General features: G+C 42.5%; 1 protein-coding gene across 3 annotated transcripts in view; it reads right to left on the bottom strand.

Annotated features, from left to right (window-relative positions):
- LOC125449040 (zinc finger protein 239-like) overlaps positions 1-23,231 on the bottom strand; it is a 249,880-nt gene extending 226,649 nt beyond the window's left edge. For all 3 annotated transcript variants that reach the window (XR_009443180.1, XM_059641898.1, XM_059641896.1), the window contains exon 1: positions 22,620-23,231. The gene's annotated coding sequence lies outside the window, so the exon portion shown is untranslated. The remainder of the gene's footprint in view (positions 1-22,619) is intronic.
- Positions 23,232-24,794: the final 1,563 nt, after the last annotated feature.

Raw genomic sequence — 24,794 nt, forward strand, 5'->3', positions numbered from 1 at the left:
GGAACTATGCTTGTCTCCTTCTTGAAAATATTCAACGTATTGGCCCCAGCTGATTTCTTTGGCAGTGAATTCCACAGGCTCACCACTCTCTGCGTGAAGGAATCTCTCCTCATCTAAGTCCTAAATGGCCTACCCAGATCTTTACATTATCACTCCTGGTTCTGAACTCCCCACTCCTCAGAAATATCCTTTCTTGGGTTTACTCTGCCTATTCCAGTTAGAATTTTACAGGTGTTTCGGACGCACCCCTCCCCCCCCCTCCACCTGCTGAACAGCACTGAATACAGTTCAAATTGATCTTGACTCTCTTCATACAACAATCCTGTCATCCCAGGAATCAGTCAATTTCAACCTCAACATTGGATTGAATATTTCATGGTATTATTTCAAGAAATTCAGTCGCAGTGCCCAAGTATGAATACAGTGTAGGTCAATATTTTTCTCTCAGCTTTGCTTAACAATTCCAGATTATCAGAGGGTATTTGGGATGTTTTTGTCTGCACAATTATATTGGGGCTACAAGAGTTAAAGTGTGGGGCAGGCTGCAAAAACTTGGCTTAATTCCCAAATTTAGAAGATTAGGGAGTTTACAAATTGATCTGCTTAAAATGATTTGATGAGGTATATGAAGAGAAACTATTTTTTTCTGGTCATACAGTCTGAAATAAGGGAATATAATGTTAAACTTAGAGCTAGGCTGTTCAGGCTGATGTCAGAAAGCATTTCTTCACCCACTGCAGAGTTGAATCCTGAAATTGGGACCTCACCCCCACCAACTCAAACCCCCTCAAAAAGCTGTCAAATGTGAGGATCAACTGAAAATCTCAAATCTGAGTTTATTTATTTAGGTAAGGGTAGTAAGGAATACAGAATCAAGTTAGGAAATCTATTATTTTAAAATTCATTCACGGGACCTGGGAATCTCTGGCTACATTAACATTGATTGTTCATCGATAATCACCTTTGACTACCAGCGAAGGTAGTGAGAAGCATTTTTTGAATCACTGCATGTTCTGAAATGTAGAAACACCACATGAAAGGAATTTCCAGGATTTTGCCCCAGTTGACAGTGAAGGAATAATGATAAATATTTCTGAGTCAGGATCATGTGTGACTCGGAGGGGAACCTGCAGGTGGTGGTGATCCTATGTATCTACTGGCCCAATCCTTCGAGCTGGGAGAGGTCGCAGATTTGGAAGGTACTGTCAAAAGGAGTTATAGAGAGTATTTCACTGCTTTTTCCACATGGTAGCTGTCACTGTCCATCCTGTGGTTGGAGGGCATGACTGTTGAAGTTGGTGGATGGGGTACCAATCAAATGGGTTGTTTTAGGTGGGCTGGAGTCACACTGCTCAAGTATTGTTGGGGTTATACTAATCAAGACAGTGGCCCCAGTTTGCTGTTAGCTGTTTGGATGTGTTGGGAAAGCAGAGCTCAGAGCTGATTTGTTTCTGGGCTGACCTTAGCTCTGTCTATCACTGAATGGCATGCAAGTAGTCCCATGTTGTGGCTTCACCAGGTTGACACCTCATTTTTAGCTATGTCTGGCATTGCTTCTAGCATGTCCTCCTGCCCTTTTCACGGAATAAGGGTTGTTGCCCTAGTTTGATGGTAAGGGTAGAGTGGGGGATATGTCTGGATGTGATTATGTAAGAGTAAAATTCCGCTGCTGTTGATGCCCCTTCTGAATGCCCTGTCTTAAGCTGATGCCCTTTTGGAATGCCCAGTCTTGAGCTGCTAGGTGTGTTTGAAGCCTGTCCCATTTACCATGGTGTTAGTGCCACATGACAAAATGGAGGGTACACTCAAAGCCAAAACAAGACTTGGTCTCCGCAAAGACTGTGCAGTGGTCTCTCTCACCAATACAATCAGGGACAGACACCTCTTGGTGAGAACAAGATCAAATAGATTTTTCCCTCTTGTTGGTTCTTTCAGCACCTGCCACAGATCTAGTCAAGCAGGCTCATCCTTTCAGACTTGACCAATTCGATCAGTAGGGTACTTAATGAAACAGTCCAGAGCAGAGTTAGTAGTGAAGTCCCTCACCCAGAGAGCCCTGTGTGCCTTCAACACCCTCGATGCCACCTCCAAGTGATGTTCAACATGGAGCAGCTGTGGAGAAAGGGTGAGGAGTGGCTGTCGGGAGTAATCAGTGGGATGTTTCCTTGCTCATGTTTGATTTGACGCCATCAGACTTCATATGGGCTAGAATCAAAACCAGGGACTCGCAGGGTAATTGCTTCTTGGCTGTAGTTTCTGTGCTACCATCTCTGTCAGGTCTGTCCTGTTGGACTGGGCACACCCAGGGTGGTAATGGTGGTGTCTGGGTTATTGTCTGTCCGCTATGACTCAGTGAGCATGAGAATGACAGGTTGTTGATTGCCTCGTTTGTGGAACAGCTCTCCCTATTTTGGTGCAGATGTTAATAAGGAAGGCTTTGCAGCGTCAGGGGGTGTTAGATTTACCATTGGTTTGACGCTGACCAGTCAATCTACTTTAGTCCCTTTGTATGGGCTTTGTAGTAGTTTGACTGGCTTGCCGAGCCATTTCAGGGGGCAGTCAAGAGTGAACCATATTGCAATGGGTCTGGAGTCACATGTAAGCCAGTCCAGGTAAAGACAGCAGATGTCGTATCCTAAAGGACACTGGCAAACCAGCTGAATTTTCATGACAATTAGCAATAATTTGATTGCTGCCATTAGTCTCTTTTTTATCTCCAGATTTTATTGAATTAAAATTTCACCATCTGCTGCCTTGGGATTTAAGGCCAATCAACCTTAACCTAACTGCATAATAGCACCAGCTTTAGAATGATGTGTCTTCTAGATATGATATGGTCTGAGTGCTGTCCTATATGTTAGCTCACATAACATATACCACAAAGACTGGGTACTCCTTGAGACAGATGTCTTGAAGTTCATTAACAACACTAACTATTTACACTGCTATAGCATCTCGTACTCATAGTCTGGTTTCAGTGCTTATTGATGTTACTACAAATTACATGCACGTAGCTGACTGAACATGCCAGACTGACCTAATTGTCTGAGAGCTTGACTGAAGGTGAGGTGGGTATCTTTATGCAAGAGTGTTACACATGTTGTCAAGTAACTGTTTTAAAGGTACACTGCCTGTCTGCGCTGGAATCTCTGTAATAACAAACAGAAAAGCTGATTGGCCTACACCAGTTCATATGTCAGACAAGGAAAGGCAGCAAGTTAGCCATGATTTGAGGTTTTTTAGTCAATATGCATCTAGCAGTGCAGTGTAGGCACAGCCATTATGCAAAAGCAGTGTTGCACTCCAGTATCCCACAAAGTCTTTAACAGGCTGGTAGAGCTTATAGGCACCACTGCAAAGTATTTAATTTCCATCAGATGGTGTCCTTTCAAGTGCAAGAATTTGTTTGCAGACCATCAGTCAAACCTGGCTGTTAAAATTATCCCCATTACTACAAAACACCAATTCTGCAACACTCTTTAAAAGAACTACTGAGGTGGGAGATCAGCATTTATTCATAGTGATAATGGGAACTGCAGATGCTGGAGAATCCAAGATAATAAAATGTGAGGCTGGATGAACACAGCAGGCCAAGCAGCATCTCAGGAGCACAAAAGCTGACGTTTCGGGCCTAGACCCTTCATCAGAGAGCATTTATTCAGACATCTGTTTAAGGTCACGAGTGAGCCGAGTCGAAAAACATCAGGCTCCAAGGTTGGGTACACATAATTCTATGTTTCTTCCCAAATCTGTCCTCCCCGCTACGTCTGCAAAACTATAATTATTCTTGGCATTTAAAAGCCGGAAGAAAAGAGTGGTGTTTAGAAAGGTGGGGGGACGGGGGGGGAGAAAGAGGGAGAGCTGCACATCTTATTTGTCATGAAAGGAGAAGCTTCAATTTGTAATTAGATTAAGTGACAGCAGTCGCAAATATGACCATTCTTATCAACAACTCCTCAAGTCAATTAGCTGTAGAGAGCTCTTTTCCAATCGAGTGCTGGAGAGAAAGAGTGATAAAAAGCTGCTTCATTAAAAAAAGGACAGAATTTTAATAGCCTGCCAGAGAAGAGTGGACTCACCTCTTAAAGGAACAATGGCAAACATGGACAGATGATTTTTTTTCAGGCAACTTTAGTTCGTGGGAGTTGTCATGTATTAGAGTGTCATCCCAAACCCTGCAGTAGGTACATTTTTGTTTATTTAAAAATATAATGCTGCTTTATTTGAAATGAAATGTCTGTGTGGATTTCCTCCAGGTGCTCCAATTTCCTTCTACAAGATGTGCAGGTTAGGTGGACTGGCTATTCTACGTTGCCCAGAGTGTCCAGGGGTGTGTGGGCTAGCCATGGGAAATGCAGGGTTATAGGGATAGGATGAATTGGGTGGGATGCTCTTTGGAAAGTCGGTGCAGATTCACTCGGCAGAATCTTGTAGGGATTCTATGATTCTAGGAAATTCCAACAAAAGTGAAGTTGTGGTTGATCTGAAGTCAAGGACAATGATGTTGTTGTCAGCAAATATGGCTGCAAGAGAAGTCACCCTTGAAAATGAAATAGCCTTTCTGCCAGCATGAAGCTTATTTCTGAATAGAACAATTAAAACTAATAGCAAACTTGCATAAGTATTGCTTAAGAATGTATTTCTTCAGGAGGGAAGTTTCAAATTGACAGTGTACTTGGCAACATTTCTCAGAAATTATTATGTTTTCTATATGCCAGGATGTCTCAGCTGAGAAAAGGAAAGGCTTTCCAGACCTTGCATCTTGTACCAATATCAAGCACTCCTAGGTCAGGTAGAATATGGCTTGATAGTAGGGAATTGGTCCCATACTGAAAATGTATGACATTATCCATCACATGAACTATTGTTTTAGAGATTCTAAGACTGCCAATGCCGTGCCAAGTAATTCCAAATCAGAATCACAGCAGCAATGGTTTACTTTATGTGGACCAATGAATAATCTAATTGCATATATTTGGTGGTTTTCACCACTGTTCTTTTTCAACTAGCATCCTATCCTCCCCATCTGAAATAAGCATCAACCAAATGCACCAAAATTGACCACATCAGCTGAATAGTTAGTTTCTATGCTGTAAAAATCTATGTAAATGTTAAATCACTCCATTCCCTATTTGTGGGATCTTTCTGTGCATGGGTAGCCACCAGCTTTGTCTACGAATTGTCATTGTACTGTAAGATGATCTACTCTAAGAGTTACTTTGAAGGATTTCTGAGGGCTAGGCATGTTTTTTTTTCCTTCGAAACTGGCTGGCTCGATGGAAGACATTGGAACATATTCATTGGCTTCCATCATTGTAAAAGATTTCTGACTTCCCGTTGCTCACTGAGGACAACTAGTGGCAGAAACTCAGTGCTGCAGCTTTAGCACAGCACTCCATGTGATCTTTCCCAAAATGATCTGAAATGTTGAGGCCACAAGTTCTGAGGTAGGAATGATATTCACAAAGTTCTGACCATGTTCTATCAACTGTGTGCCTATTCTAACAGTTTCCTGTTCTCACAGGCCACCCAACAACTCACAACTTCCCCCAATGACCCCGCACCCATACATGCCTCACAGAGGGGATGCAAGATGTTTTCGGCCTCAAAATGGGTCACAGTGGCAAGATGTTTAAGGAGCACTGCCTCATTGGATCCTAACTCAGTTCCCAGTGTGTACACCAGCCACAGACTCCAGTTTTAGACAAATGTGGCTATCTGACATCACTATTAATATGGCACAGTGGCTCAGTGGTTCGCACTGCTGCCTCACAGCACCAGGGACCCAGTTCAATTCTAACCTCTGGCAAATGTCTGTGTGGAGTTTGCACGTTCTGCCCTTTGTCTGCGTGGGCTTCCTCTAGGTGCCCCAGCTTCCTCCCACAGTCCAAAGATGTGCAGGTCGGGTGGATTGGCCATGGTAAATTAAGACCGTAAGACCATAAGACATAGGAGTGGAAGTAAGGCCATTCGACCCATCAAGTCCACTCCGCCATTTAAATCATGGCTGATGGGCATTTCACCTCCACTTCCCTGCACTTTCCCCGTAGCCCTTGATTCCTTCGGAGATCAAGAATTTGTCGATCTCTGCCTTGAAGGCATCCAACGTCCTGGCCTCCACTGCACTCCGTGGCAATGAATTCCACACACTCACCACTCTCTGGCTGAAGAAATGTCGTCTCATTTCAGTTTTAAATTTACCCCCTCTAAGTTTAAAGGCTGTGCCCACCGGTCCTAGTCTCCCCACCTAACGGAAACAACTTCCTAGTGTCCACCCCTTCTAAACCACACATTATCTTGTAAGTTTCTATCAGATCTCCCCTCAACCTTCTAAACTCTGATGAGCACAATCCCAGGATCCTTAGCCGTTCACCATATGTTAAACCTACCATTCCAGGGATGATCCGTGTGAATCTCCGCTGGACACGCTCCAGGGCTAGTATGTCCTTCCTGAGGTGTGGGGGCCAAATTGTCTGTCGTGTCCAGAGATGAGCAGGCTTCGTAAATGCTGGGTTACAGGGATAAGGCAGGTGCGATACTCTGCAAAGAGTTGGTGCTGACCTGATGGGCTGAATAGCCTCTATCAGTACCGTAGGGATTCTGTGGTATCAATTACAAAACTTACACTTCTAAGGGGTTAAGTACAGTAGCTATCTTGAGTTGGACAAGGGACTGAAATTTTGTGCCTTTCTATTTTCAAGGAACTGCCAGAAAACCAGCCCCATTTTACCTCAGTACCAATCACAGACATTAATGCTTTGCTCTGACGTGTTGAAAGAACAAATCAAGTCCTGCTCGGCCCTCTGCAAGTATAGGCAGAATGGTTTTGATCCAGATAGGGAGACCCAGAAACAGTCCAGGGTTCGTTGTTTTGACCATACAGTGATCTATTCTTTTCTTTAGGTTTTGTCAAATTTTGATGTAACTGGGTGCCTTGCTAAGCCACCCCAGAGAGCAGGCACCCATCGCTGTGGGTATCAAGTCACAAGCAGGGGGCAAGTGACCAGCTAAGAATAGCAGTTAAAGGGTACTAGTGAACCAAATGAGTTTTCACAACATTCAACGTGGTTGCCACTAATTCCATTTCAGTTACTGCCATGGCAGGCTTTGAACCAACGACCTCAGTACATCGCCCTCGTCCTCGGGACTCCTCAGACAGTAAGACTGTCTTCGCCTTGCCGCCTCCCCATTTTCTCAGCACTTCTGTATGATGATGCTTGGCATAAAGGATCCCATGGCTGCTGTTGTCAAGTTTTTCCTGGTATCCTTGCTATTACTGGGATCTTGCTGTGTGCAGCCCTGTCAACCTACATTTCCTCCATCACAACCGCACCTACACTTCAGCAGTGTCTCTTAGGTTGTAACACATCCCAAAATCATGAAATATGCCAAATAAATGCAAGAATTGTCATTTTTTCATCTTTTTGTATAAGGCTAAAACCATGATAAAAGTAAAAGTAGAGGCAAGCTCAAATTAACTTAAATACAAAAGGTTCTGACTACTAGAAGCCACATTGATGCATTGATTAAAATGAATGGCTCGGTCATCAAGCAATAAGGTGAAACACACAAGAATCATGGAGCCAATTAAATTTGTGTTGCATGTGTGACAGGGTCACGGGATCATAACACACTCCTTTACAATGGGCACATATTTCACAGAATGTTACCCGATCAAAATAAGTCAATTTTTTCTCAGATTGATGCTGCATATAATTAACACAATGGTTTCCATCTGGAAGTGTTTTAACACATGAACATTCTATTTTAATATGGGATGGGAGACAAGAACTTCAATAAAGCCAGTCCATACTGGATGTAAATGCTGTTAAATACAACAAGAATAACTTGTTAATAAAATGTGAGACTGGATGAACACAGCAGGCCCAGCAGCATCTCAGGAGCACAAAAGCTGATGTTTCGGGCCTAGACCCTCCTGAGATGCTGTTGGGCCTGCTGTGTTCATCCAGCCTCACATTTCATTATCGTGGATTCTCCAGCATCTGCAGTTCCCATTATCACTCAAGAATAACTTGTTAATATGTAGTGTTTTTAGAGTCCCAAGTTGCTTCACGAGAAGTCATTGGGTAATTTTTTACATTGAGCTACATCGTGATATATCAGGACAATTGACCAAAAGGTGAGCACTTTAAGTGAGCAGAAACAGATAGTGGAGATTCAGAGAGAGGTTTGTGAGGGAATTACAATGGTAAGGCAGTAGGAACCTGAAGCTAAAACTGCTGGAACAGTGAAGACAAAGCAAAGTTAAGCACATTTAAGACGTCATTGGACAAGCATATGGAATAGTGCAGGTTAGATGGGCTTCAGATTGGTCTGGCTGGTCGGCACAACATCAAGGGCCGAAGGGCCTCTACTGTGCTGTAATGTTCTATGTTATATTCTATGAAATTAAGCATGTGGAAGAAGCCAGATTTGAAGGAATCAAAGAATCACAGAGAGTTTTAGATTTGGAGGGATTGACCAAGAAAAGGAGGAATGGGGCCAAGGAGGGCCTTGGACTGTGTAGCCAAAGACCCGAGTAATATTCTGGGCACCTGGATTCATATCCTGCCGTGACAGACGGTGGAATTTGAATGTAATTTAAAAATCTGGAATTAAGAGTCTAAACAATGACCACGAATCCATCGTTGACTGTCGGAAAAAGCCGTCTGGTTCACAAATGTCATTTAGGGAAGGAAACTGCTTTCCTTACCTGGTCTGGCCTACACGTGACTTCAGACCCACAGCAACATGGTTGACTCTTAACTGGCCTCTGGGCAAATAGGGAAGGGCAATAAATACTGGCTTAACCAGCAACGCCCCCACCCTGTGAATGAATAAATAAAAATTTTGTTTCCCGAATCCTTCAGTTCTCTGATCTTTCTTTTTGTTTCCTTCACTGCTTCATAGGAGGCACAGAGCGACCAGTAAACAAATTACAAAGTCTTTGGCTTATCGGTTAAAAGCAACAGCTTACAACAAGTGTTGAGCGAAACAACTGGTTTTCTTTTAGTTCCAAGTATTATTTACTGCAGAGACAAAGAGAGACTCTACCTTCCATTTCTGAGGCCTGAAGGCTTCCACGGTATCATTCACACCCACAAGCTGTTCACTTTCCCAGGAACCAGAGAGCTGTCGTCAGGCTGATGACCTGTAGCATCCACAACTAGTCACAATTCCACAAACCAATCAGCAACCACAGCATGTACTGCATGATACGGCCCAGTCCATAAGCAGCAGGAGGCTGACTTGGGTTTTCAACTTGTGAAAGAAATAGAAAACTGGGAAAGCTAAAGGCAATTTCATTGCATTGAAGAAGGAGTGAATTAGCTGAGAGAATGTGTTTTGAACTTTAATTTCAAAAAGAGGCAAATTATTCCACAGGTAAGTCCATGTCATGGACAGAACATTACAGGTTCAATATCTGCCTCAGTTTCAAATACCTTCCACCCAAAGGTACCAACTTGAGGCAAGACATTTTGCTGAGGGGAATCAACAGATCTCCCATTGCTTCCTGGTATGTGCGGTGATTAAAGCACTCTATTGGGTAGACAGGGGAAAATGAAATAATTGAATAGGCTAATGGCCTTACTAGAATGCAACAGGATAGAAATCATGCTTCAGTGATATGAAGCTCCAGACAGACCACATCTCAAGAGGAGTTTTGGACACCATGTCTTAGAAAGGATATTCTAACCTTGTAAATGTAGGTTTATCAGAATAATACTTCTAAAAACCTACAAGGGTGAAATAATGAAGAGAGATTACACAAACAAGGGCTGTACCTGCTATAATTCAAAAATATTAAGGCATAAATTGATTGAAGATTTTAAAATAATAAGGGGAAAAGTCGTAAAAAGATGTTTCTGCTCATTTGAAAGTCTATGGCGGCGAGCGTCTTCAAAAAATTTGAGTCAGGCCTTTCAGGAATAATTGTTTTATACAAAGGGTGGCTGCATTTAGACCTTACTTCACAATTGTCAATTTTTTTTAAAAAATGATTGATTTATTTTTGTTAGCTGAGGGTATCAAAGAACATAGAGCAAAGGTGGCAAGACAGAGTTGGGTCACATATTGGCTATGATCTCACAAAGTGGCAGAACAGGCTTGAGAGACTAAATGGCCTCTTCCTGTTCCAATGTTCCGGCTGTTTCATTTGGTTTGGGAATTCTGAACAACACAGCATAAGCGTAACATCAGGGCTAGGCCGATCTTGGGCACCGTCAGGAAGCAGCGTTGTACACAGTGTGACGGAAATCTGGAACTCTGACATCCAAAAAGGTTAAATTTCAATTGAAAGTTTCAGAACTGAGAGACTGGTAGATTTTCATTTGGCAAAATGAAGCAATATGGAATCAGGGAAGGTCAATGGAGTTCGGATTCAGTTTGTCCCTTATCTAAGTTAAAGGTAGAATAAGCTTAAGGAGCTGTAAGGCCTCCTATGATACAGAAACACCAGTTTGTGTGTGTCTGAGCAGTTTGCCTTCCTGCCATTACCTGTTCAATTGATTCAGTGATCCACTGGGGTTTAAATGAACAGAGAACAGGAAAATAATGTGAGAATTCATAGTGATAAGGAGATAGAGCCTTACAGTCATTACAAATGAGGGGGGCGTTCCATCAATAGTACTTAATCATCATCCATGAGTAATTCCTTCAATCTATATAAATATCATACTGAACAACAGTTAGATTGTCCTATTCCTATAATTAAAATATAATACTTGAGGCATTTGGAGCCTGAAGAGCATATGAAGCAGACACAGGGCACACAGTAATTCCATCAGAATTATAAAGCAATCAAATAGAGAGAAAATAACATCTAAAATCCAGGTTCACCTATTTTTTTCTCCTGTAAAAATTTGGCCCAAGATAATTTTAAAAATTAATATAACGAAAAGCATCATATTAAGTTGTCAAAACATAGTCTTTGAAATTAACCTCGAGCTACAGGGAAAATTTGGCAATATTCTACAGTGGTGTATGAATAATATGTTTTCCAGGAGCAAAGCAGAGTCCTCCCACTGAAATACTAATGCACACCTTTTTTTTATCTTTTCCGAATAAAGGCAAAAGTCTATGGTATTTGCATGCAATAGAAAACACCCTGACCTATGTATCGTACACACATTGTTTGAGCATCTTATATCACAGAAAAACAAATACTTTATTCTTCCTGTAATTTAAGGTATTATAACGGGCACCCTTGCATTTAGTCTTCACATCGTCAACTTTTTCACTCCTCACCAGTGATTTCTTTGCTGACATTTACAGTAGCATGTAGATGTCCTTTGGTTGACTACTAATCGGAAACAAAGGCACCCAATGACATGAATCAGTTTCAATTGTGGGTTGACTGATCACAAGTTTTATTGACCATAACTGATATGTGTCAGAGTAGTCAGTTCATCTTATATCCGTTGAGATTATCATGGGTTTTATATCACATTGATGTTGCCAATTGAAAATACTATTCTATCTGAGCCCGAGTACATACTGAGTTAATTTGTTTACATTGCTTTATTTTAAAGTTCTGTCTTTCTCAGTTTGAAGAGATTAAAGCAAGACGTCATCACCTTGAAACCTTTATGTGATGTACACGCTTCACAAATAATGTTCATTAAAACATTCAAATAGGCCGGCTCCATCATTCAATTGGATTATTGATGATCCCAGCTCAACTTCATCTTCCCACGCTTTGCTCTAAATTCCTTCAAAACCTCACTGAAGAAAAGAAAACTATCAGAAAATTTATACAGAGATAGTAGGAACTGCCGATACTGGAGAATCTGCTGTGTTCATTCAGCTTCACACCATGTTATCAGAAAATTTGAAATGATGCACAAACACAGCCTTCTGGAGAGAATTTCAGATTTCCCCTCTCTTCTGTATAGACAGCTGCTCCTGCTCAGCTTGGGTTCCAATATTAAGTATTAATCTTTTGTTCTGGATTCACCCCAAGAGGAAACAGTTCCTCTATATTCATCCTAATGAATCTATTCATCATGTTAAATATTTTGTTGAGATCAATGTGGACCATCTAAACTGAAGAGATAAGCTATGTCCAGACAACCTGTCTCCATAACTTGACTCTTTAAGCCCTGCTATCATTCTGGTGAATCTACAATTTACCTCCTCAAAAGGCCTTCTCTGAGGCATGCTGACCAAAACTGAACATTGAATTCCAGATGCAGTCTGGCCAAGCTTCATGAATTTGAACTGCCTTGAGATAAAAGCAATCTTTTCTACTTGAACTCTATCCTGTAATAGTCTGTTTGTCTTGACACACCAATCTTTTGAAGCTGCTGGTCTCATCATTAAGGAGATCGGCCTCAGACTTGTCCACATTGCGATGCTTTGACCCATTCCCCTTCTTTTTGTTTCTGCGCTGTATCCTCCTGACTTTTGAAGAGATAACTCGGTGAAAATGCAGAATTTCCTATTGACAGCTTTGTTTTTTCAAATATTATTGAAATTACAACTTCTCCCTGGCATACAGTCCTTCACGGTAAACTCAGCCGGTACAAGAATCGGACTCACACTATTGGTATCATTTTGCATCCCAAACCAGCCATCCAGCCAACTCAGCTAACCAACCAAGTATATGCTGAAATATTTCAAGTTGAATGTAATGGAAAGTGCATTAGAATTCAACTTTCCTCCTTACAACATATTCCGCTCTGAGGCATCTCAGAGCAATTTCCGTACTATTAGTATTTACTTCATACATACCATGCCAAACGTACAACCTTCGGGAATCTATGTCGTTTTGGCCACTAGGGTAGAATAGCTAAAAGGCTATGGTGATCCTTCCCCAGTACCATCTTTATTTTATATCCACCAAAGGCTCAGGCAGTACAAAAACTGTCTGGTTTGGAACTGAATGACACAGACCAGTCTGTGATATGTTATCGGATCTAAGTGATGAAGAAGACATTACTAGTAATCTCTGCATGCCAGATTAAAAGGAAGGAATGGGAATCAGAGCTACCCACAACCGCTGCTCATAAGTGATATCTCTTTTCAAAAGGTTGCTATGCACAGTCACTCGGAGATATCAAGAGCTGCAGATGTTGGAGTCAGAGTCAACACAGTGTGGAGCTGGAGGAACATGAGAGGTCGGGCAGCATAAGAGGAGCAGAAAAATTGACGTTTCAGATTTACAGCTCTGATAGAATGTATGGTCACTATTCTGTGCCCTGTGATGCTCCCACTGAGAACAAGTCAATTCTTGGTCTCATGACACTCCTGCAAATAGTGGGTGCTCAATTGGAGAACCAAATCCTGGCAGCTGGTGTTCTTTCTCAAATGTTGGCCTCATATAAGATGTGTGAAAGATATGCGAGCCCTCCGATGTTTGTTGGATGAGTGTGCATTCTGCTACATTCAAATACCATGACTCTTAACCTTAATCTTGAATAACTTATACAAAGGGATAATGCAATGATGCACATTAGTATTTAAGACTGCAGACTCAGCTTTACTCGTGAAAAAATACATTGCTCATACTTTGCAGTACTGCCTCATTTTAGCTTGTAATTTAATTGTAAAAGGCTACGTTTTGACTAATCATCGTTTCTTAACATAGAACTTCTATTTCACTCCACAAGAAAGGATCTTCAATGCAGCTGAAAGCTGGGTGAACTTCGCTTTGAAATGGTATTATTTCTCTGTCATTTGATAGTGATTGGTTCATCATGAACCACAGCTCTGGTAAATGCCAGTGTCTTCAGTCAGGGAAAAGGATTGGTTTTGTGCCTTCATACATGTGTTCCAAAATGGTTATGAAATGCAATTGCGATATTAAAAAGACACATCCACCAGCTCTGCCTATTGGATGTCACAGTCATTCAAATTCACTCACAAGTAATTGGCTACAGCCAGTCATCAAGCATCAATGGGCAGGAGTCTCTTGCTTCTGTCAGGGAGGATCATTCACTCTTCAAACACCAATAAAACATGTCACTCAATGATACAAACTCATCTGATGTTTGTCTGATAGTTCAATAGAATAAAGCACTTTGTTTTCTTTGCCAGAAATTCTTCACTGAACTATAACCCACATTAACCATCAGGATTGTGAGAGTGTGGGGTAGAAATTACATGTAATTCATTCATTTTATTACAGCATCTGGTACTTTCATAACTTTTCTTTCCACTGGTAGATAGGTCAACACATTGAAATATCAAGCACTACTCTGGTTTGATAAGCTCCAGGCTTCTGGAAATAATAATAAATACAGATAAAATAAGGCCAGCCTCCTCCTCCCATCCAATCGCCACTCCAAATACAATGAGCATCTCTGTATTTTAGATCATAGGAGGACTCTGTAAAGCTGCACCTACTCATCCAAATTACACTTAACTGCTCGATGTACCCCACATTATTAAAAAGCACGTAATTTGTATTATCATGACTTCTGCAAAGTGAAGCATGGTATTTAGTTATTAAATATGGTTGTAATCTCATCATTTTTCGAAATGAAATTATACTATGTCCAATATTATACAAGCCACTGGAGAATCCTCATGCAACAGAATTCCTCTTCTTTCATTTTTAAAAAGATGAACAATACATAGTGCCTTATAGGGCATCAAACATTTCAGGAATAGATTGTAAAATTTGAAAGTTACGAATATTAACTTCAAATCACACAGAAGAATGAGCTGTTGAGAAAATATAACTGGAGCTAACTCTCCGACAGAAATCCACAAATAACTTGCCTTTATATAATCTCTCTCTGAGCTTCAGGACATCTCCAAAGCATTTTTTTCAGCCAAATAAGTACAATATTTGGTGAAGGCCAAACCTTAACTTAATTTCTCACCCAAAAAAAAGTACCTCTGACATTGCAGCACTCCTTCAATACTGCAGTGAAACGTGCTCATATTTCTAGAAAGTGACTTGAATCCACAACCTTTTGACTCAATGATGATATTTCTACTAAGCCAATACAGTAACAATGGAATCTGTCATGTACCTTCACATCACAGCTATTTCTTTTCTCCATGACTTCATCTTGATTGGCAGCTTGTAAACAGTCAGCACCATACAATACTAGCATAGTAAGTGGCTCCCTACACTCAGAATAGAGAATCTCGAATGAGGATGCAAGTAGATGCCTTAATGTGGATGCTCCAACTGGAATCTACAATATACAGTGCAGTAACGCAACAACATTTCTTCAAAGGTTTCTCCAGAACCCACAACATCGACCAACCAGCAGGGCAAGGACAGCAGGCACACGGGGGCATCACTTCTCAGTTTCCCTCCAATCTTTGGATGTACACACAATCCTGACATGAAACTGTTGCCATTCCATCATCTTTACTGATTGAGAATTCTGCAGCTCCCTCCTTATCATTGCTTTGGGAATACTGTGGTTTTGAAAGGCAGCTCAGGAGCATCTGCTCATGAGCAATTAATGCTGGCCCCGTATCAGTGATGCCCACATTCAAGAAATAAATAATATTTTAAAGAGAGGCATTCAGAATGAATCACCTCTCTTGGCACCCACTTTGCCAATAGTGTTTCTAGGGCAACCCAAGCAGCACAATGAAAGCAAGATGCTCTGAGGCAGGAGGAATGAAGTAGTTTAAAATGGGAACTATTTGCAGTGGTGCAGAGAAAACAGTGGGAAGTGGGGCAGATCAGAAATCTCTTTTCGCCAGTCAACCCAGGCATAACGGATTGAATGGACTCATTCTGTGCTGTACAATTTTATGATTTTAACCATTGTGGAAAGTGGATGGCAAAGCACAAGGCCATCTATACAAAGTCTTAGTGCTTCAACAAGCAGCTAGGCTGCCACATTACTTTCTGATTTATCGTGCAATTCCATTTCTTTGGTTTAATAGCTTTTTTAAAAAATAAATCTGTATGTACTTACAATGTGTTCTGCAAAACCCACAGCAATTGCTATTCTCCTTCCTTGAAGTTATAAGCAGTTTTATGACAAGGTACGAGAGGCAAGCAAAATCAATAAGGCCATACAAAGCAACCAATTCTGTTCAGGCCAGCATTCATTTCCTCAATCTGAATACACCTTTTACTTTCCCTCACCATGATACAGTACATTCCACATGCACCCACAATAAAACTATTCATTTCCTGAGTTAGATGCTATAACACTTAAAAGACACTTAGAATCGTACATGAACAGGAAAGATTTGGAGAGTTATGGACCAGGAGCAGGCAGGTGGGACTAGTTTAGCTCGAAAATATGTTTGGCACGGGCTGGTTTGACTGAAGAGTCTGTTTCCATGCTGTATGATTCTATGACTCTGTTTCTCAAGCAGTTCTCAGAAATATTATAAAAAGATTGAATCTAAAATGAGAAGAACAAAAGGTACTCATATATTCCTTTTTCCTCTCTCCAAGTTTAAGAAGTGACACCCAGAAAAAAAGAGTCACAATTTTGGCTATTTGATCTGAGCTTACAAGCTAAGAGATTCTGGACAGCAGCAGGAAGAGGGGTCAACCTATGTGCAGTTGGATGATGGATGTTAGAACGGAATATAGGAACATGTCATTTGAGAGCAACAGAAAGCCATTCAGCCCTTTAACACTGCTCCACCATTCAGTGGCTGATCTGCTTGTGGACTCAAGCCCCTCTGTCCCTTTTCCCCAACCCCTCGTCTCCCACATCTATCAAAAAACCATCTAACTCAACCTAGAATAAAGTCAATGGTACAGCCGCCATTACTTTTTGGGGAAGAGAATTCCACAGACCCATACCCCTCTGATGGAAATCCTCCTCGTCTCCATCATAGAAAGAAGACCTCCTGTTCTTAAATTGTACCCCCTTTTTTGAGATTCCCTCACAAGAGGAAACATTTTCCCTGTACACAATGTATCAGGTCCCCTCAGGATTTTATATATTGCCATAGGATCAATTCTCATTCTTCTAAGTTCCAACTGGTACAGATCCAACCTTTCCTCACAGGAGAACCCTATCTTCCCAGGAACAGGTCACAGAATGGCTGCCAACAAACCACAACCGATGTATGAGGGTGGCATAAGACAGACAGAATTGGCACACCATGACAGCAGGTCTCCTGGCAGGAGCGGCTACAAGCAGCAGCTTAATAAGAAGGTGCACTCGCAATCTACTGGCAAGTTTCTGAAAATTTGCTCCGAGTGAGTGAATGAGAGCAGGCTGCACAGTGTGGTGTTTACACCATTTTCCTTTCACTCACTATACAGATCAATCATTGGATATTAGCTGCAGCTCAGTGGGTTTCACTCCAACCGTTAAGACAGAATGTCATTGTTCAAGTCAGGATCTATAGACCTGAGAAGAAAATCTCGGCTAACATACCCAGTGGTCCATTGTCGGAGGTGCTGACCTTTGGATGATACCATTCGAACCAACACTCTACCCTTGGAAATTGTGGCTTCAGGTGTCTAGTTGTTAAATACTCGTATTCCCTCTCAGGTAATATAATGCCTCTGTTGTCAAGCAGAGTTATCCTGGTGTTTTGGTCAATACTAAGCTCTGAACTGATATTACTGAAGGGGTTTTCTGGTCACTGTGATGTTGCCGTTTGTGAGATCTCACTGCGCACAAATGGACTGCCATGTTTCCACATTACGACAGTGACTCCAATTCTCAACTATTCTCTTGGCCAGAAGTTGTTTGGGATATCCTAAAGCTGTGAAATGCACAATGTTAAGAAAGAAAGCCTTCTCTTTCTTCCCTTTCATGACCTCAGGACATTACAAAGCACTTTACTGCCAATGAAGTATTTTGGCAGTAATCAGTTGGTAATATAGAACTTGAAAAAATACATTTTGTTTATCCTTTTCATCTTGCACTTATTGGGGCAATTTGCAAGAAGTGAAGGGAAAAGCTGTACACAAAGAGAGTGCTGATTCATTTGGAAGTGGAACCACATCAATATTTAGCAACAGGTACAGCAAATGGTTGAAGTAAAGATGAATAAAGCAATTACAGTGGACTCTGAGGTGTTTCCACAGGGAAAACACCAGGACTCACTTCTTATTTACTATAATAGTTGATCCTTTTACATTCTATTTGATGTGAATTGTCCTGTTAAGTGCAAGTTGAAAAACTGTAGCAATATATGCCTTTTCTCAGCAGTATTCATATTTTGGAAGTGTAGTCACTATTGCAATGTCAGGAAATGCAGCAGTCAATTTAGGCACAGCAAGCTGCTACAGTTAACAAAGCAATAGTGAGAAAAATTTATTCCCTCCACCAGTGATGGGAAGTAGCAGCTGTGCACATCATCTACAAAATCCCCTGCATAAATTCACCAAGGCTCTTTAGAAACCAACACTTTCATAAATACTACCATCTAGAAGGATAAGGGCAGCAAATTTGTGGGAATACCACCACCTGCAAGTTGCCCTCCAAGCCATGGTTCAAGAAGGCAGCTCACCAACACCTTGTCAAGGGCAGCTATGAGTGGGCAATAAATACTGGCCAGCCAGCAGCAGCTCCATTCTAAGAATGAATACAAAAAAACCCCAGGTAATTTATTCAGTGCCAGTTCTTCCTTTCTTTAATGACTATTTAAAGTCTCTATTGATGGTATAACTAAAGCAGCACAAGCCCTTGTTTCCAACTGCTGCATCAAACACAGAGTTCAAAACGTGCAACCAGAATTAATGACTGAACAGGCAGACAAGTCAATATTTAGGAATAGGTTAAGCAAGTGGTCAAAGTAAGGATGAATAAAGCATTCACTGGAACAGAGTGGGCACATGGGATTAAGACTCATGTCCATGTAGAGGGTAAAATCTTTATTCAAAAACGTTGGTTAGAGTGAGTAGCAACTGTTTGCCTTTATTCACGTCTTTAATGGATTCTAAGGCATGTCTCAGAAACTGATACTGCAATAACAAGTAGATAGTAGCAAGGGGAAGAGGTAGGTTTTCATCAGACTGATGTTCTATGTCATTAGCGAACTTCTGGAAGAGCTTTACATTCTACTTCAATATTCAAAGGGGAGACCAAAACCTCTCCAAAGTAACGCCACTGATTATAATCAAATATCACAAGGTTCTCACACACACACACACACACACACACACACACACACACACACACACAGTATCCATATTGTAATTTCCACGTCATTTTCATTGTGATTGTGTTGAAGGTCAAAAGGCATGGAATTGTCACAGCAAACCTCAAACTGCTGAAGTCTGGCAGAAATCCAAGAATCATCCCAACTGAAATAAAATGCACCTTTCAATCTGTAAAGACATGTTACAGCACAGGAGTTGACATAGGTGCAGTTGGAATTTTGAGTTTTATCATTAAGAGAATAAAAATGTCTCATCATTTTAATTTGTCATACCAACTTGCAGAGAAATCATGTACTACACATCTGGCACGATAGTAAAATAATAGTGGGACACATAGATGCTCTACAATAGCGATAACAAGGTGTACAGCTGGATGTACACAGCAGGCCAAGCAACATCAGAGGAGCAGGAAGGCTGATGTTTCAAGCCAAAACCCTTCTTCAGAAATCTTTGACATGATTTTGGAGTATCGTGGAAATTTGCAGCAATGGAAGGAGAGCATTTGGCCCAGCGCATCTTTGCCAGCCAAATTAAAACTATCAAGTTGAATCCTGTTTTCCAGCTCTTGGCCCTCTACATTAATGTTAGTTCAAATACAGATCCAAGTTATTTTTAAACTCTAGCAGCTTTTATGTCTTCAGTTGCAAAACTTTATGGACCCTCTCGACACTCTAAATATTTTGTCTCATCCTCTCCTAAAAACACTGCTTCGTGTTTTTGGCTGCCAACTAAGTGACCACAGTCTCAGCCAAGAAACCAATCAGTCAGTACCTTGTATTATCATGGGAGGTGGAGACAGAACACTGGGCTTAGCCAGGATCTGTACTTCCATTAGCATTGCACACACCACACAGAGTTCCCAATTTAATAAAGAAAAGTTCTAATTATGTGGATTATGCTGGCAAAGTCACCATTTTATTGCCCATTTTTATGAACTATTTGCTATACTACTTCAGAAGGCAAGTAAGGGTCAACTGCCTCAGGGCTGAATGACAAGACTCTGGGTTCCCCACCTCTTTGACTAAAAGCACAGAGGTGGGGAAGTCTGCCAAGCTCTGCAACCATCTGATGGGTTGATTGCTCCGCTTATACATGAAGATGTCCTGCCTCAGAGAGATTCAGGCCAGTAAGAGATTGGCAGCATTCCAGCACTGTACCAGCAGCACCACCAGAAGACGTGGTCATTACTGGTATTGCACTTGGGACTTAGACAATTGTTCCAGATTCAGCTCACCAAGTGAGAAGAATTGGTCGGCCCGAGTGAGGATATGTTGGGGAGTTGGGGTGTTGTCAGAATTTTGAAGACTGGTGATAAGCAAGGCATTACATATGATCCTCTAATGGGAGCATGGGCTAATTTAGAAGAGACAGTCACCATCTGCCACCCCACCCTCAAACCCAGCCCCAACACAGCTACCTGCTGGGTATTTGGCGTTAGGCCTCTCCAGCCATTTAAATCCCAATGATACCGCACCCTCCCACCTCGACTTATTGTCTAATAACAACAGCATGTATGCATCTTGCATTGGTAAAAGTAAAATGTCTCACAATATTTCATAGGAGGAATGATCTAATCAAACGTGACACTGGCGATATCAACACAGGTAACCGCTCTGGTATTTTATAACCAATAATGTAAAGGAGAACATGGTCGGGGGGGGGGGTGGTAAAGGAGTGGTGAGGTTTATGGAAGAAATTCCAGAGCTTAAGGCATTGTCAGCTGAAGGCATGGTCACCAATTATGGAGCACCAATAGACACGAAGACAGACTTTGTGAAGCATGGAGATTTTCATTATCTGTCCCAAGGAAAATAGCATCATCATCACAGATATGATCATTATTGGTAAACATTGATACAGTGTTGCATTCAGTCAGTGAACTTAGAGAACCAATAGAGAGAAATCCAACAAATGCACAGGCCACGCATTCAAAATCTAAACTCAACAGGGATCATGAGGTCAAAGGGAGAGTCAACCCACAAAGGTTCTCAACACCAGAGAATAAGCCAGAAAATTACAAATCAAAGTACTGTGTGTGACATGATAAATCAGTAAGAAACTATTTTTAAAGGGACATGGTGTCTTCTCCTGAAAGACTTCCACTGCATCCAACAATTGGAGTCTTGTAGAACACAACTACAGCAGCTCTTCATAACTGGATAGCAGAGCAGCGCATCTCCAGACTATGACAGAATCTCATCCTGGCAAATAATGCTTTTAGTTTATTCCATCATCCTTAATCACAATATGTTTTACTCATGTAGGAGCAAGTCACATCAAAATAAATTAACATTTTCCCACGATTTACTCACAGTGTACCCTTCAAATCCCATTATTCTTTTATTTTTAACAAAATATCTGGAGTGAAGCTTTAGGCAAATATAGAACTGAATAAGATTCCCCCTCCCACATTGTGGCGTACATTATCAAGTTTCCAGTTAAGCGATACATAAATGTTTCAGAAATCCTCACTGTGCCTTGTTCGGAAAGGGTTGCCTTTTCCTCCTCCTTGCAGCCAGGATAGCTGGGAGAGACATCACTCCTGCGTCTCAGACAATCTTTCCGAAAATACTGTTATTACTACATCATAGATCAGCCAGCTCGAGGTCTCCCCCGTTTAATCCTGGTTAATTTTAGAATTGAAATCTATCAATTAAAGCGTCTCCCAGCAAAACTGCTTCTAATGACCAGATCTGCAGCATCTATTGCTTTGTCATCAACAGGCACTTGTCAGCCCATCAGTCAAGGGATTAAATTTAAAATAGTCCCGGTTGTTTGGGGCGTGCGAGCCAGTGAGCATCCGGCAGTAAGGGAACAGCGTCAGAGGGCTGCAAGCTAACGGGGTCCGAATCATGTTGCCAAACCACTGCCCGGGTGTGGAGTCACTGCATTTGTCACATCCAAGTCCCCCCTCACGTCTCTAGGCTCTCTTTGCAACACAGCAGCAACAACCTGCACAGAGTGGGTCAAACAAGATCTCCAGTTTGCACTTCCTCAGAAGCGAGACTCTGAGCTATTACCTTCTTGACAGCTTTCCACTAGAATTAGCTGTTTAACCATCTTAGTCACTGGCCTGATATTCTCTGGTCGGGCACTTTTTTTGCCGAAACAGAACAGTGCAAACCTCCAGAACCACCTTTCCCCTTATACGAACTGATTCTGTGCGTTGTATCTCAACCGTGGATTCGCTACAAACCATCTGCAATCTCTTGCCCGGTTGATAGGGAATCTAGGATTCCCAGTATTGACCTTATCTATCCTCAACGTCCAATCTGCGCTGTTAGGAGCAGAAAGCGCCGGCTTGTGAAGCTAATGGATGCAGGGGAGCTGTCTGAGGGAGAGAGAACGCACTATTCAGGCTAATGCTACATTCCCACCGATTGCACTGTATCAAGAGTCACTAACAGCATCGGTCAAGATAGGAGAGCCCATATTGAACAACAGACCAAACTCCCTCCCCTCCTACTCCACAATAACAGGACATTTGCAAAACACACACACACACAAAAAAACGCAGGCACATTCACATCAGCCAATGGAACGGTGTGTAAAGGGTACTCACTCGCTTTGCCTTGTTTCGGCCTTTGCAACAGCTTCTGCATTGCAGCTACATCTTCGGTTTTGACAGCTTGCAGTAATTCCTGATCTTTCTCCATGGCTTGTTGATGTGTGTGTGTGTGTGTGTTTATGTGCGTGTTTTTATATCCGATGCATCTTAGGTTTTAGGAGCTGAAGCGAGAGAGAGACACACACAGAGGGAGGAAGACTATGCCTGGCAGAGTGTGTGCATAGAGGCAGGGACAGGAGGAGAGCTGCCGATGGGTGAAAGGCACAGACAGCCTCGTCTCTTGTATCACAAACCAAAACAGCTCTCTCTCCTAAAATAATAAAATGTGAGGCTGGATGAGCACAGCAGGCCAAGCAGCATCTCAGGAGCACAAAAGCTGACGTTTCGGGCCTAGACCCTTCATCAGAGAGGGGGACGGGGAGAGGGAACTGGAATAAATAGGGAGAGAGGGGGAGGCGGACCGAAGGTGGAGAGGAGAGTATAGGTCAGTCCAGGGAAGACGGACAGGTCAAGGAAGTGGGATGAGGTTAGTAGGTAGCTGGGGGTGCGGCTTGGGGTGGGAGGAAGGGATGGCTGAGAGGAAGAACAGGTTAGGGAGGCAGAGACAGGTTGGACTGGTTTTGGGATGCAGTGGGTGGAGGGGAAGAGCTGGGCTGGTTGTGTGGTGCAGTGGGGGGAGGGGACGAACTGGGCTGGTTTAGGGATGCGGTGGGGGAAGGGGAGATTTAGCATCCCTAAACCAGCCCAGTTCGTCCCCTCCCCCCACTGCACCACACAACCAGCCCAGCTCTTCCCCTCCACCCACTGCATTCCCAAAACCAGTCCAACCTGTCTCTGCCTCCCTAACCGGTTCTTCCTCTCACCCATCCCTTCCTCCCCCCGACAAGCCGCGCCTCCATCGACCTCCTAAACCTCATCCCACCTCCTTGACCTGTCCGTCTTCCCTGGACTGACCTATCCCCTCCCTACCTCCCCACCTATACTCTCCTCCCCACCTATCTTCTTTACTCTCCATCTTCGGTCCGCCTCCCCCTCTCTCCCTGTTTATTCCAGTTCCCTCTCCCCATCCCCCTCTCTGATGAAGGGTCTAGGCCCGAAACGTCAGCTTTTGTGCTCCTGAGATGCTGCTTGGCCTGCTGTGTTCATCCAGCCTCACATTTTATTATCTTGGAATTCTCCAGCATCTGCAGTTCCCATTATCTCAGCTCTCTCTCCCCTTCCCCACCCCGGATTATTGCAAATAAAAAGGACAACACAAAATCCTCCTTGCTGTCCTCCCCCGAGAGCCTGGTGGCTGCACTAAGTACACAGCGGCGATGCCATGGTTCTTCAGTCCGTCCTCACTCCCATCGCGTTTCGCAGCTGCTGCCTCACGCTCTCTCTCTCCCTCTCCACAAGAGCTGAGATCTGCTTTCAATGCTCCTACCCTGCCGCATGGCGGAGGAAGATTGTACAGGAGCCAAATGATCACATCCCTCTCATACCAAATAGGACAGATCCTGGGCCAAGGCAGGTTTATTTCTGGAAGCGCTCTTAAAGGAAACCCCTACCAAAGAGTGCGTGTTGTGGCGGGCGGGGGGGTGGGTGGGGGGGGGGTGGGTGGGAGGTGGGAAAGGGGTGGAACTAATCCTTTTAAAATCTCTGGTTTGTCACCATTTTCTGAAAATAACACCGCTTTGCTTTCTAACATCCCGCTAATCCTTCCCACCATTGCAATATCTGTATTTACTGGTCGATGGACAAGAATTGAACAGGTGAAACTGCACATTTAAACATTATGCTCGTCACAATATTAACTGATGGAAATGGATGCTGTAACTTCAACTTGGCCGGGACTGTTCCAAACTCTCTATCATCCTGGATTAAGAACTGCAAGGTGATGCAGCGTTGGTACCTGGTCCCTTTTCACTGGGGGTTGCCAACCTGCTGTCTCAGGAGTCAGCATAACATTTGGCGGTTGCAATTTTACGCTGCAAATAGCGCCAATTTGAAAATAATACCGGCGTCTCCGGAAGTGAATTAAACTTGGACAAGAAGCAAATGCGGCTTCCATCAATCATTCCACCCGCCACCACAGCCCTCTCCCACTTCTTACGCCCCTTCAATTATACTTAACACACAAATACAGCTCAATTCCGATTAGCACGTCTCGTTATTTTTTCACTCCCT

Source organism: Stegostoma tigrinum, chromosome 43, assembly GCF_030684315.1.
Source record: "Stegostoma tigrinum isolate sSteTig4 chromosome 43, sSteTig4.hap1, whole genome shotgun sequence".
NCBI classification, from domain to species: Eukaryota; Metazoa; Chordata; class Chondrichthyes; order Orectolobiformes; family Stegostomatidae; genus Stegostoma; species Stegostoma tigrinum.